Raw genomic sequence first — 15,522 nt, forward strand, 5'->3', positions numbered from 1 at the left:
TATTCTAGACTAGTCTCCAATTTAGGATTTGGCATAAAACATGCATCACATTAATTTCTGAATTGATTGCAACAGCAAATATTCCCTATTTAAAGCTGAAACTAATTTTCAATTTTTGTTTTTATTACAGATACAGCCTAAATATGTTACACTCTTCGACAATGAATATGGTTTCATTGTAGATAGCACATTAGGATTAGTCACATGTAGGTATTTATTCATTACAATTTTTTCTTTAAACTAGGTTTATTAGCTCACCTGGCCCCTATGGTTTGGGCCAGGTGAGCTTTTCTCATCACTTGGCGTCCGTTGTCGTCGTCCGTTAATACAAAAATCTTCTCCTGAAACTACTGGGCAAAATTTAACCAAACTTGGCCACAATCATCACTAGGGTATCTAGTTTAAAAAATGTGTCCGATGACCCCGCCTGCCAACCAAGATGGCCGACTTGGCTAAAAATAGAACATAGGGGTAAAATGCAGTTTTTGGCATATATCTCTGAAACTAAAGCATTTAGAACAAATCTGATAATTGGTAAAAATGTTTATCAGGTTAAGATCTATCTGCCCTGAAATTTTCAGATGAATCAGACAAGCCGTTGTTGGGTTGCTGCCCCTGAATTAGTAATTTTAAGGAAATTTTGCAGTTTTTTTTGTTATCTTGAATATTATTATAGATAGAGATAAACTGTAAACAGCAATAATGTTCAGCAAAGGCAGATCTACAAATAAGTCAACATGACCAATATGGTCAATTGACCCCATAAGGAGTTATTGCCCTTTAAAGTCAAATTTAACAATTATTCGTAAATTTTTGTAGTCTTTTACAAAAATCTTCTCTCCTGAAACAACTGAGACAAATTTAACCAAACTTGGCCACAATCATCACTGGGGTATCTAGTTTAAAAAATGTGTCCGATGACCCTGCCTGCCAACAAACATGTCAGACATGGCTAAAAGTAGAACTTAGGGGGAAAATGCAGTTTTTGACTTGTATCTCTGAACTAAAGCAAATGTATAACGGTTGCATTATTTCATGCATCATTGTAAATAAAAATATCAGGTGAGCAACACAGGCTCCTTGAAGCCTCTAGTATTTGTTAGGCATTAAAAATCAGTTTTCACTGAAACAACGGATTGAAGCTTTATAACAAATTGGTCTAAAATTTCTTTTATTCCTATTTATATCCTAATGAAGTATATTTTAATAAGAATGTATAGTTATTGTAAATATACGTCTCCAATTTAGGATTTGACATCAAACATGCATAACATTAATTTCTGAATTGATTGCAACAGCAAATAGCTTTGATTTTGAAGCTGAAACTAATTTAAAATATTTGTTTTTGTTAACAGATACAGCCTAAATATGTAAGACTCCTATACCATGAAAGATGCTTCCATTGCAGAGAGCACATTAGGATTAGTCACATGTAAGTATTTATTCATAACAATTGTTCTTAAAACTATGTTTATATTTGTTAGGTAATAAAAATCAGTTTTTCCTGGAACAACAGCTTGAAATGTTATTACAAATTGGTCCTACATTTCATTTATTGAAATATTCACTAATGAGATATATTTTAATAAGAATGTATAGTGATTGTAAAAATTCTTGTCTCCAATTCAAGATTTGACATACATCATGCATCACATTAATTTCTGAATTGATTGCAACAGCAAATAGTCTGGATTGAAAGCTGATATAAATGTATATTTTTTTGTTTTCATTACAGATACAGCCTAAATATGTAAGACTCCTATACCATGAAAGATGCTTCCATTGCAGATGCACATTAGGATAAGTCACATGTAGGTATTTGGTCATTACAATTTTCCTTAAAACTATATTTATACTTGTTAGGTAATAAAAATCAGTTTTTGCCTGAAACAACAGATTGAAGCTTTTTAACAAATTGGTCTAAAATTTCTTTCATTCAATTTATACTCTAATGCTGAATATTTTAATAAGAATGTATCGTAATTGTAATTATATACTTTTCTCTAATTTGGGATTGAACATAAAACATGCATCACATTATTTTCTGAATTGATTGCAACAGCAAAAAGTCTGGATTTAAAGCAGAAACTAATTAATAATTTTTGTTTTTGTTACAGATTATACAGTCTAAATATGTAACACTCCTATACCATGAAAGATGCTTTCACACATTAGGATGTTGCACATGTAGGTATTTGGTCATTACAATTGTTCTTAAAACTATGTTTATGTTTGTTAGGTAATAAAAATCCGTTTTTTTCCTGAACAGTTTGACAAAAAGATGCTTTATGTTAAAATGGGTCTCGTAAAAGCAGACCTCTGCAGAGAGCAAACTTCAGATTTTGATATAACATTGATGAATTTAATGGACGCTAATCTCGTAAAAGCAGATCCCCCAGCAGAGCTGATTACATAGTATGATGAAAACTTGTGTTTATGGTAAAATGTATTTAGTTTTTTGTCTGGCTCTATTTCATTATCAACCAATTTGAAACTTTATTACAAATTGGTCTCAAAAAAAATTTCTTCAAATATATACTGTAATGAAATATATTTTTAATGGAATGTATAGTAATTATAAATATTCTTGTCCAACATGCAAAAGATTAAATTCTGAAAAAATTGCAACAGCAAATAGTCTGTATTTAAAGCTGATATTAATTTATAGTTTTTGTTAAAGATACATCTAAATATGTTGCACTCCTACACAGAGAAGATGGATTCATGGCATATAGGAAGAGTCAACATGTAAGTATTTGGTCATTACAATTGTACTTAAAAAACTATGTTAATATTTGGAAGTCAATAAAAATCTGTTTTCACTGAAACAATAGCTTAAAATTATATTACAAATTGGTCTAAAATATCTTTTATTCGAATTTCAAATGTGATATTTTAATAAGAATGAAAGAGTAGTTGTAAATTAAGTGTCCGTAATTTAAAATTTGACATAAAACATGAATCACATTAATTTTTTATTTTTTTCAACAGCCATTAAATATTCTCTATCTAAAGCTGATGCTAATTTATATTTTTTCTTTTGTAACAGATACGGTCCAGATATGTTCCACTCCCACACAATGAAGATGGTTTCATGGTAGATGGCACATTAGGATGTTTAACGTGTAGGTATTTAGTCATTACAATTGTACTTTAGACTATGTTTATATGTGTTGGGTAATAAATATCAGTTTACCCTGGAACAACAGCTTAAATAAAATTTTATTTCAAATTAGTGTACATATTTCTTTTGTTCAAATTTATAATCTAGTGAAGTAAATTTTAACATGAATGCGTAGTAATTGTAAATATTCTTGTGTCCAATTTAGGATTTAACATAAAATATGAGTGACATTTATTTTATAATTGTTGCAACAGCCAATAGTCTCTATTTGAAGCTGATACTAATTGATGATTTGGTTTTGTTATAGATACAGCCTAAATATGTTACACTCCTAGACAATGAAGATGGTTTCATGGTAGATTGATCACACATCTGGATACGTAGCATGTAGGTATTTGGTATTTTTAATTGTACTTTAAAAACTATGTTTATATGGTTTGCAGGTAACAAAAATCCGTTTTCCCTGGAACAGCAGCTTAAATTAGATTTGATTACAAATTGGTTTAAAATTTCTTTTCAAATTTATACTCTTATGAAGATTATATTAATGATAATGTATAGAAATTGTTTATATACTTGTCTTCAAATTAGGATTTGTCATAAAAAATGCATCATATTAATTTTGAATTAATTGCAACAGCCAATAGTCTCTATTTGAAGTTGATACTAATTGATGATTTGGTTTTGTTATAGATACAGCCTAAATATGTTACACTCCTAGACAATGAAGATGCTTTCATGGTATATAGCACACGAAGATTCGTATCATGTAGGTATTTTGTCATTATAATTGTACTTTTAACTCTTTTTATATGTGTTGGGTAACAAAAATCAGTTTTCCCCTTGAACAACAATTTGAAATTTTATTACAAATTTGTCGAACATTTCTTTTATTCAAATATTTACTGTAATAAGTTAAGTAATTGTAAATATTCTAGACTAGTCTCCAATTTAGGATTTGGCATAAAACATGCATCACATTAATTTCTGAATTGATTGCAACAGCAAATATTCCCTATTTAAAGCTGAAACTAATTTTCAATTTTTGTTTTTATTACAGATACAGCCTAAATATGTTACACTCTTCGACAATGAATATGGTTTCATTGTAGATAGCACATTAGGATTAGTCACATGTAGGTATTTATTCATTACAATTTTTTCTTTAAACTAGGTTTATTAGCTCACCTGGCCCCTATGGTTTGGGCCAGGTGAGCTTTTCTCATCACTTGGCGTCCGTTGTCGTCGTCCGTTAATACAAAAATCTTCTCCTGAAACTACTGGGCAAAATTTAACCAAACTTGGCCACAATCATCACTAGGGTATCTAGTTTAAAAAATGTGTCCGATGACCCCGCCTGCCAACCAAGATGGCCGACTTGGCTAAAAATAGAACATAGGGGTAAATGCAGTTTTTGGCATATATCTCTGAAACTAAAGCATTTAGAACAAATCTGATAATTGGTAAAAATGTTTATCAGGTTAAGATCTATCTGCCCTGAAATTTTCAGATGAATCAGACAAGCCGTTGTTGGGTTGCTGCCCCTGAATTAGTAATTTTAAGGAAATTTTGCAGTTTTTTTTGTTATCTTGAATATTATTATAGATAGAGATAAACTGTAAACAGCAATAATGTTCAGCAAAGGCAGATCTACAAATAAGTCAACATGACCAATATGGTCAATTGACCCCATAAGGAGTTATTGCCCTTTAAAGTCAAATTTAACAATTATTCGTAAATTTTTGTAGTCTTTTACAAAAATCTTCTCTCCTGAAACAACTGAGACAAATTTAACCAAACTTGGCCACAATCATCACTGGGGTATCTAGTTTAAAAAATGTGTCCGATGACCCTGCCTGCCAACAAACATGTCAGACATGGCTAAAAGTAGAACTTAGGGGGAAAATGCAGTTTTTGACTTGTATCTCTGAACTAAAGCAAATGTATAACGGTTGCATTATTTCATGCATCATTGTAAATAAAAATATCAGGTGAGCAACACAGGCTCCTTGAAGCCTCTAGTATTTGTTAGGCATTAAAAATCAGTTTTCACTGAAACAACGGATTGAAGCTTTATAACAAATTGGTCTAAAATTTCTTTTATTCCTATTTATATCCTAATGAAGTATATTTTAATAAGAATGTATAGTTATTGTAAATATACGTCTCCAATTTAGGATTTGACATCAAACATGCATAACATTAATTTCTGAATTGATTGCAACAGCAAATAGCTTTGATTTTGAAGCTGAAACTAATTTAAAATATTTGTTTTTGTTAACAGATACAGCCTAAATATGTAAGACTCCTATACCATGAAAGATGCTTCCATTGCAGAGAGCACATTAGGATTAGTCACATGTAAGTATTTATTCATAACAATTGTTCTTAAAACTATGTTTATATTTGTTAGGTAATAAAAATCAGTTTTTCCTGGAACAACAGCTTGAAATGTTATTACAAATTGGTCCTACATTTCATTTATTGAAATATTCACTAATGAGATATATTTTAATAAGAATGTATAGTGATTGTAAAAATTCTTGTCTCCAATTCAAGATTTGACATACATCATGCATCACATTAATTTCTGAATTGATTGCAACAGCAAATAGTCTGGATTGAAAGCTGATATAAATGTATATTTTTTTGTTTTCATTACAGATACAGCCTAAATATGTAAGACTCCTATACCATGAAAGATGCTTCCATTGCAGATGCACATTAGGATAAGTCACATGTAGGTATTTGGTCATTACAATTTTCCTTAAAACTATATTTATACTTGTTAGGTAATAAAAATCAGTTTTTGCCTGAAACAACAGATTGAAGCTTTTTAACAAATTGGTCTAAAATTTCTTTCATTCAATTTATACTCTAATGCTGAATATTTTAATAAGAATGTATCGTAATTGTAATTATATACTTTTCTCTAATTTGGGATTGAACATAAAACATGCATCACATTATTTTCTGAATTGATTGCAACAGCAAAAAGTCTGGATTTAAAGCAGAAACTAATTAATAATTTTTGTTTTTGTTACAGATTATACAGTCTAAATATGTAACACTCCTATACCATGAAAGATGCTTTCACACATTAGGATGTTGCACATGTAGGTATTTGGTCATTACAATTGTTCTTAAAACTATGTTTATGTTTGTTAGGTAATAAAAATCCGTTTTTTTCCTGAACAGTTTGACAAAAAGATGCTTTATGTTAAAATGGGTCTCGTAAAAGCAGACCTCTGCAGAGAGCAAACTTCAGATTTTGATATAACATTGATGAATTTAATGGACGCTAATCTCGTAAAAGCAGATCCCCCAGCAGAGCTGATTACATAGTATGATGAAAACTTGTGTTTATGGTAAAATGTATTTAGTTTTTTGTCTGGCTCTATTTCATTATCAACCAATTTGAAACTTTATTACAAATTGGTCTCAAAAAAAATTTCTTCAAATATATACTGTAATGAAATATATTTTTAATGGAATGTATAGTAATTATAAATATTCTTGTCCAACATGCAAAAGATTAAATTCTGAAAAAATTGCAACAGCAAATAGTCTGTATTTAAAGCTGATATTAATTTATAGTTTTTGTTAAAGATACATCTAAATATGTTGCACTCCTACACAGAGAAGATGGATTCATGGCATATAGGAAGAGTCAACATGTAAGTATTTGGTCATTACAATTGTACTTAAAAAACTATGTTAATATTTGGAAGTCAATAAAAATCTGTTTTCACTGAAACAATAGCTTAAAATTATATTACAAATTGGTCTAAAATATCTTTTATTCGAATTTCAAATGTGATATTTTAATAAGAATGAAAGAGTAGTTGTAAATTAAGTGTCCGTAATTTAAAATTTGACATAAAACATGAATCACATTAATTTTTTATTTTTTTCAACAGCCATTAAATATTCTCTATCTAAAGCTGATGCTAATTTATATTTTTTCTTTTGTAACAGATACGGTCCAGATATGTTCCACTCCCACACAATGAAGATGGTTTCATGGTAGATGGCACATTAGGATGTTTAACGTGTAGGTATTTAGTCATTACAATTGTACTTTAGACTATGTTTATATGTGTTGGGTAATAAATATCAGTTTACCCTGGAACAACAGCTTAAATAAAATTTTATTTCAAATTAGTGTACATATTTCTTTTGTTCAAATTTATAATCTAGTGAAGTAAATTTTAACATGAATGCGTAGTAATTGTAAATATTCTTGTGTCCAATTTAGGATTTAACATAAAATATGAGTGACATTTATTTTATAATTGTTGCAACAGCCAATAGTCTCTATTTGAAGCTGATACTAATTGATGATTTGGTTTTGTTATAGATACAGCCTAAATATGTTACACTCCTAGACAATGAAGATGGTTTCATGGTAGATTGATCACACATCTGGATACGTAGCATGTAGGTATTTGGTATTTTTAATTGTACTTTAAAAACTATGTTTATATGGTTTGCAGGTAACAAAAATCCGTTTTCCCTGGAACAGCAGCTTAAATTAGATTTGATTACAAATTGGTTTAAAATTTCTTTTCAAATTTATACTCTTATGAAGATTATATTAATGATAATGTATAGAAATTGTTTATATACTTGTCTTCAAATTAGGATTTGTCATAAAAAATGCATCATATTAATTTTGAATTAATTGCAACAGCCAATAGTCTCTATTTGAAGTTGATACTAATTGATGATTTGGTTTTGTTATAGATACAGCCTAAATATGTTACACTCCTAGACAATGAAGATGCTTTCATGGTATATAGCACACGAAGATTCGTATCATGTAGGTATTTTGTCATTATAATTGTACTTTTAACTCTTTTTATATGTGTTGGGTAACAAAAATCAGTTTTCCCCTTGAACAACAATTTGAAATTTTATTACAAATTTGTCGAACATTTCTTTTATTCAAATATTTACTGTAATAAGTTAAGTAATTGTAAATATTCTAGACTAGTCTCCAATTTAGGATTTGGCATAAAACATGCATCACATTAATTTCTGAATTGATTGCAACAGCAAATATTCCCTATTTAAAGCTGAAACTAATTTTCAATTTTTGTTTTTATTACAGATACAGCCTAAATATGTTACACTCTTCGACAATGAATATGGTTTCATTGTAGATAGCACATTAGGATTAGTCACATGTAGGTATTTATTCATTACAATTTTTTCTTTAAACTAGGTTTATTAGCTCACCTGGCCCCTATGGTTTGGGCCAGGTGAGCTTTTCTCATCACTTGGCGTCCGTTGTCGTCGTCCGTTAATACAAAAATCTTCTCCTGAAACTACTGGGCAAAATTTAACCAAACTTGGCCACAATCATCACTAGGGTATCTAGTTTAAAAAATGTGTCCGATGACCCCGCCTGCCAACCAAGATGGCCGACTTGGCTAAAAATAGAACATAGGGGTAAAATGCAGTTTTTGGCATATATCTCTGAAACTAAAGCATTTAGAACAAATCTGATAATTGGTAAAAATGTTTATCAGGTTAAGATCTATCTGCCCTGAAATTTTCAGATGAATCAGACAAGCCGTTGTTGGGTTGCTGCCCCTGAATTAGTAATTTTAAGGAAATTTTGCAGTTTTTTTTGTTATCTTGAATATTATTATAGATAGAGATAAACTGTAAACAGCAATAATGTTCAGCAAAGGCAGATCTACAAATAAGTCAACATGACCAATATGGTCAATTGACCCCATAAGGAGTTATTGCCCTTTAAAGTCAAATTTAACAATTATTCGTAAATTTTTGTAGTCTTTTACAAAAATCTTCTCTCCTGAAACAACTGAGACAAATTTAACCAAACTTGGCCACAATCATCACTGGGGTATCTAGTTTAAAAAATGTGTCCGATGACCCTGCCTGCCAACAAACATGTCAGACATGGCTAAAAGTAGAACTTAGGGGGAAAATGCAGTTTTTGACTTGTATCTCTGAACTAAAGCAAATGTATAACGGTTGCATTATTTCATGCATCATTGTAAATAAAAATATCAGGTGAGCAACACAGGCTCCTTGAAGCCTCTAGTATTTGTTAGGCATTAAAAATCAGTTTTCACTGAAACAACGGATTGAAGCTTTATAACAAATTGGTCTAAAATTTCTTTTATTCCTATTTATATCCTAATGAAGTATATTTTAATAAGAATGTATAGTTATTGTAAATATACGTCTCCAATTTAGGATTTGACATCAAACATGCATAACATTAATTTCTGAATTGATTGCAACAGCAAATAGCTTTGATTTTGAAGCTGAAACTAATTTAAAATATTTGTTTTTGTTAACAGATACAGCCTAAATATGTAAGACTCCTATACCATGAAAGATGCTTCCATTGCAGAGAGCACATTAGGATTAGTCACATGTAAGTATTTATTCATAACAATTGTTCTTAAAACTATGTTTATATTTGTTAGGTAATAAAAATCAGTTTTTCCTGGAACAACAGCTTGAAATGTTATTACAAATTGGTCCTACATTTCATTTATTGAAATATTCACTAATGAGATATATTTTAATAAGAATGTATAGTGATTGTAAAAATTCTTGTCTCCAATTCAAGATTTGACATACATCATGCATCACATTAATTTCTGAATTGATTGCAACAGCAAATAGTCTGGATTGAAAGCTGATATAAATGTATATTTTTTTGTTTTCATTACAGATACAGCCTAAATATGTAAGACTCCTATACCATGAAAGATGCTTCCATTGCAGATGCACATTAGGATAAGTCACATGTAGGTATTTGGTCATTACAATTTTCCTTAAAACTATATTTATACTTGTTAGGTAATAAAAATCAGTTTTTGCCTGAAACAACAGATTGAAGCTTTTTAACAAATTGGTCTAAAATTTCTTTCATTCAATTTATACTCTAATGCTGAATATTTTAATAAGAATGTATCGTAATTGTAATTATATACTTTTCTCTAATTTGGGATTGAACATAAAACATGCATCACATTATTTTCTGAATTGATTGCAACAGCAAAAAGTCTGGATTTAAAGCAGAAACTAATTAATAATTTTTGTTTTTGTTACAGATTATACAGTCTAAATATGTAACACTCCTATACCATGAAAGATGCTTTCACACATTAGGATGTTGCACATGTAGGTATTTGGTCATTACAATTGTTCTTAAAACTATGTTTATGTTTGTTAGGTAATAAAAATCCGTTTTTTTCCTGAACAGTTTGACAAAAAGATGCTTTATGTTAAAATGGGTCTCGTAAAAGCAGACCTCTGCAGAGAGCAAACTTCAGATTTTGATATAACATTGATGAATTTAATGGACGCTAATCTCGTAAAAGCAGATCCCCCAGCAGAGCTGATTACATAGTATGATGAAAACTTGTGTTTATGGTAAAATGTATTTAGTTTTTTGTCTGGCTCTATTTCATTATCAACCAATTTGAAACTTTATTACAAATTGGTCTCAAAAAAAATTTCTTCAAATATATACTGTAATGAAATATATTTTTAATGGAATGTATAGTAATTATAAATATTCTTGTCCAACATGCAAAAGATTAAATTCTGAAAAAATTGCAACAGCAAATAGTCTGTATTTAAAGCTGATATTAATTTATAGTTTTTGTTAAAGATACATCTAAATATGTTGCACTCCTACACAGAGAAGATGGATTCATGGCATATAGGAAGAGTCAACATGTAAGTATTTGGTCATTACAATTGTACTTAAAAAACTATGTTAATATTTGGAAGTCAATAAAAATCTGTTTTCACTGAAACAATAGCTTAAAATTATATTACAAATTGGTCTAAAATATCTTTTATTCGAATTTCAAATGTGATATTTTAATAAGAATGAAAGAGTAGTTGTAAATTAAGTGTCCGTAATTTAAAATTTGACATAAAACATGAATCACATTAATTTTTTATTTTTTTCAACAGCCATTAAATATTCTCTATCTAAAGCTGATGCTAATTTATATTTTTTCTTTTGTAACAGATACGGTCCAGATATGTTCCACTCCCACACAATGAAGATGGTTTCATGGTAGATGGCACATCAGGATGTTTAACGTGTAGGTATTTAGTCATTACAATTGTACTTTAGACTATGTTTATATGTGTTGGGTAATAAATATCAGTTTACCCTGGAACAACAGCTTAAATAAAATTTTATTTCAAATTAGTGTACATATTTCTTTTGTTCAAATTTATAATCTAGTGAAGTAAATTTTAACATGAATGCGTAGTAATTGTAAATATTCTTGTGTCCAATTTAGGATTTAACATAAAATATGAGTGACATTTATTTTATAATTGTTGCAACAGCCAATAGTCTCTATTTGAAGCTGATACTAATTGATGATTTGGTTTTGTTATAGATACAGCCTAAATATGTTACACTCCTAGACAATGAAGATGGTTTCATGGTAGATTGATCACACATCTGGATACATAGCATGTAGGTATTTGGTATTTTTAATTGTACTTTAAAAACTATGTTTATATGGTTTGCCGGTAACAAAAATCTGTTTTCCCTGGAACAGCAGCTTAAATTAGATTTGATTACAAATTGGTTTAAAATTTCTTTTCAAATTTATACTCTTATGAAGATTATATTAATGATAATGTATAGAAATTGTTTATATACTTGTCTTCAAATTAGGATTTGTCATAAAAAATGCATCATATTAATTTTGAATTAATTGCAACAGCCAATAGTCTCTATTTGAAGTTGATACTAATTGATGATTTGGTTTTGTTATAGATACAGCCTAAATATGTTACACTCCTAGACAATGAAGATGCTTTCATGGTATATAGCACACGAAGATTCGTATCATGTAGGTATTTTGTCATTATAATTGTACTTTTAACTCTTTTTATATGTGTTGGGTAACAAAAATCAGTTTTCCCCTTGAACAACAATTTGAAATTTTATTACAAATTTGTCGAACATTTCTTTTATTCAAATATTTACTGTAATAAGTTAAGTAATTGTAAATATTCTAGACTAGTCTCCAATTTAGGATTTGGCATAAAACATGCATCACATTAATTTCTGAATTGATTGCAACAGCAAATATTCCCTATTTAAAGCTGAAACTAATTTTCAATTTTTGTTTTTATTACAGATACAGCCTAAATATGTTACACTCTTCGACAATGAATATGGTTTCATTGTAGATAGCACATTAGGATTAGTCACATGTAGGTATTTATTCATTACAATTTTTTCTTTAAACTAGGTTTATTAGCTCACCTGGCCCCTATGGTTTGGGCCAGGTGAGCTTTTCTCATCACTTGGCGTCCGTTGTCGTCGTCCGTTAATACAAAAATCTTCTCCTGAAACTACTGGGCAAAATTTAACCAAACTTGGCCACAATCATCACTAGGGTATCTAGTTTAAAAAATGTGTCCGATGACCCCGCCTGCCAACCAAGATGGCCGACTTGGCTAAAAATAGAACATAGGGGTAAAATGCAGTTTTTGGCATATATCTCTGAAACTAAAGCATTTAGAACAAATCTGATAATTGGTAAAAATGTTTATCAGGTTAAGATCTATCTGCCCTGAAATTTTCAGATGAATCAGACAAGCCGTTGTTGGGTTGCTGCCCCTGAATTAGTAATTTTAAGGAAATTTTGCAGTTTTTTTGTTATCTTGAATATTATTATAGATAGAGATAAACTGTAAACAGCAATAATGTTCAGCAAAGGCAGATCTACAAATAAGTCAACATGACCAATATGGTCAATTGACCCCATAAGGAGTTATTGCCCTTTAAAGTCAAATTTAACAATTATTCGTAAATTTTTGTAGTCTTTTACAAAAATCTTCTCTCCTGAAACAACTGAGACAAATTTAACCAAACTTGGCCACAATCATCACTGGGGTATCTAGTTTAAAAAGTGTGTCCGATGACCCTGCCTGCCAACAAACATGTCAGACATGGCTAAAAGTAGAACTTAGGGGGAAAATGCAGTTTTTGACTTGTATCTCTGAACTAAAGCAAATGTATAACGGTTGCATTATTTCATGCATCATTGTAAATAAAAATATCAGGTGAGCAACACAGGCTCCTTGAAGCCTCTAGTATTTGTTAGGCATTAAAAATCAGTTTTCACTGAAACAACGGATTGAAGCTTTATAACAAATTGGTCTAAAATTTCTTTTATTCCTATTTATATCCTAATGAAGTATATTTTAATAAGAATGTATAGTTATTGTAAATATACGTCTCCAATTTAGGATTTGACATCAAACATGCATAACATTAATTTCTGAATTGATTGCAACAGCAAATAGCTTTGATTTTGAAGCTGAAACTAATTTAAAATATTTGTTTTTGTTAACAGATACAGCCTAAATATGTAAGACTCCTATACCATGAAAGATGCTTCCATTGCAGAGAGCACATTAGGATTAGTCACATGTAAGTATTTATTCATAACAATTGTTCTTAAAACTATGTTTATATTTGTTAGGTAATAAAAATCAGTTTTTCCTGGAACAACAGCTTGAAATGTTATTACAAATTGGTCCTACATTTCATTTATTGAAATATTCACTAATGAGATATATTTTAATAAGAATGTATAGTGATTGTAAAAATTCTTGTCTCCAATTCAAGATTTGACATACATCATGCATCACATTAATTTCTGAATTGATTGCAACAGCAAATAGTCTGGATTGAAAGCTGATATAAATGTATATTTTTTTGTTTTCATTACAGATACAGCCTAAATATGTAAGACTCCTATACCATGAAAGATGCTTCCATTGCAGATGCACATTAGGATAAGTCACATGTAGGTATTTGGTCATTACAATTTTCCTTAAAACTATATTTATACTTGTTAGGTAATAAAAATCAGTTTTTGCCTGAAACAACAGATTGAAGCTTTTTAACAAATTGGTCTAAAATTTCTTTCATTCAATTTATACTCTAATGCTGAATATTTTAATAAGAATGTATAGTAATTGTAATTATATACTTTTCTCTAATTTGGGATTGAACATAAAACATGCATCACATTATTTTCTGAATTGATTGCAACAGCAAAAAGTCTGGATTTAAAGCAGAAACTAATTAATAATTTTTGTTTTTGTTACAGATTATACAGTTTAAATATGTAACACTCCTATACCATGAAAGATGCTTTCACACATTAGGATGTTGCACATGTAGGTATTTGGTCATTACAATTGTTCTTAAAACTATATTTATGTTTGTTAGGTAATAAAAATCCGTTTTTTCCTGAACAGTTTGACAAAAAGATGCTTTATGTTAAAATGGGTCTCGTAAAAGCAGACCTCTGCAGAGAGCAAACTTCAGATTTTGATATAACATTGATGAATTTAATGGACGCTAATCTCGTAAAAGCAGATCCCCCAGCAGAGCTGATTACATAGTATGATGAAAACTTGTGTTTATGGTAAAATGTATTTAGTTTTTTGTCTGGCTCTATTTCATTATCAACCAATTTGAAACTTTATTACAAATTGGTCTCAAAAAAAATTTCTTCAAATATATACTGTAATGAAATATATTTTTAATGGAATGTATAGTAATTATAAATATTCTTGTCCAACATGCAAAAGATTAAATTCTGAAAAAATTGCAACAGCAAATAGTCTGTATTTAAAGCTGATATTAATTTATAGTTTTTGTTAAAGATACATCTAAATATGTTGCACTCCTACACAGAGAAGATGGATTCATGGCATATAGGAAGAGTCAACATGTAAGTATTTGGTCATTACAATTGTACTTAAAAAACTATGTTAATATTTGGAAGTCAATAAAAATCTGTTTTCACTGAAACAATAGCTTAAAATTATATTACAAATTGGTCTAAAATATCTTTTATTCGAATTTAAAATGTGGTATATTTTAATAAGAATGAAAGAGTAGTTGTAAATTAAGTGTCCGTAATTTAAAATTTGACATAAAACATGAATCACATTAATTTTTTATTTTTTTCAACAGCCATTAAATATTCTCTATCTAAAGCTGATGCTAATTTATATTTCTTCTTTTGTAACAGATACTGTCCAGATATGTTCCACTCCCACACAATGAAGATGGTTTCATGGTAGATGGCACATTAGGATGTTTAACGTGTAGGTATTTAGTCATTACAATTGTACTTTAGACTATGTTTATATGTGTTGGGTAATAAATATCAGTTTACCCTGGAACAACAGCTTAAATAAAATTTTATTTCAAATTAGTGTACATATTTCTTTTGTTCAAATTTATAATCTAGTGAAGTAAATTTTAACATAAATGCGTAGTAATTGTAAATATTCTTGTGTCCAATTTAGGATTTAACATAAAATATGAGTGACATTTATTT

General features: G+C 29.4%; 1 protein-coding gene and 1 long non-coding RNA gene across 5 annotated transcripts in view; one reads left to right on the forward strand and one right to left on the reverse strand.

The window, feature by feature from the left end:
* The window catches only part of LOC127735951 (scavenger receptor cysteine-rich domain superfamily protein-like), a 133,625-nt gene that overhangs the window by 56,245 nt on the left and 61,858 nt on the right, over positions 1–15,522 (reverse strand). The window lies entirely within an intron of this gene.
* LOC127735962 (uncharacterized) overlaps positions 1–15,522 on the forward strand; it is a 56,616-nt gene that overhangs the window by 21,729 nt on the left and 19,365 nt on the right. Inside the window, exons 13-25 of the long non-coding RNA XR_007998667.1 lie at positions 131–1,432; positions 5,409–5,485; positions 5,789–5,864; positions 6,171–6,240; positions 6,734–6,801; positions 7,103–7,178; positions 7,485–7,564; positions 7,871–7,946; positions 8,238–9,539; positions 9,843–9,918; positions 10,225–10,346; positions 14,400–14,907; positions 15,211–15,286. This is a non-coding gene — a long non-coding RNA (uncharacterized LOC127735962). The remainder of the gene's footprint in view (positions 1–130; positions 1,433–5,408; positions 5,486–5,788; positions 5,865–6,170; positions 6,241–6,733; positions 6,802–7,102; positions 7,179–7,484; positions 7,565–7,870; positions 7,947–8,237; positions 9,540–9,842; positions 9,919–10,224; positions 10,347–14,399; positions 14,908–15,210; positions 15,287–15,522) is intronic.

This window comes from Mytilus californianus, unplaced genomic scaffold, assembly GCF_021869535.1.
Source record: "Mytilus californianus isolate M0D057914Y unplaced genomic scaffold, xbMytCali1.0.p SCAF_3, whole genome shotgun sequence".
Classification (NCBI taxonomy): Eukaryota; Metazoa; Mollusca; class Bivalvia; order Mytilida; family Mytilidae; genus Mytilus; species Mytilus californianus.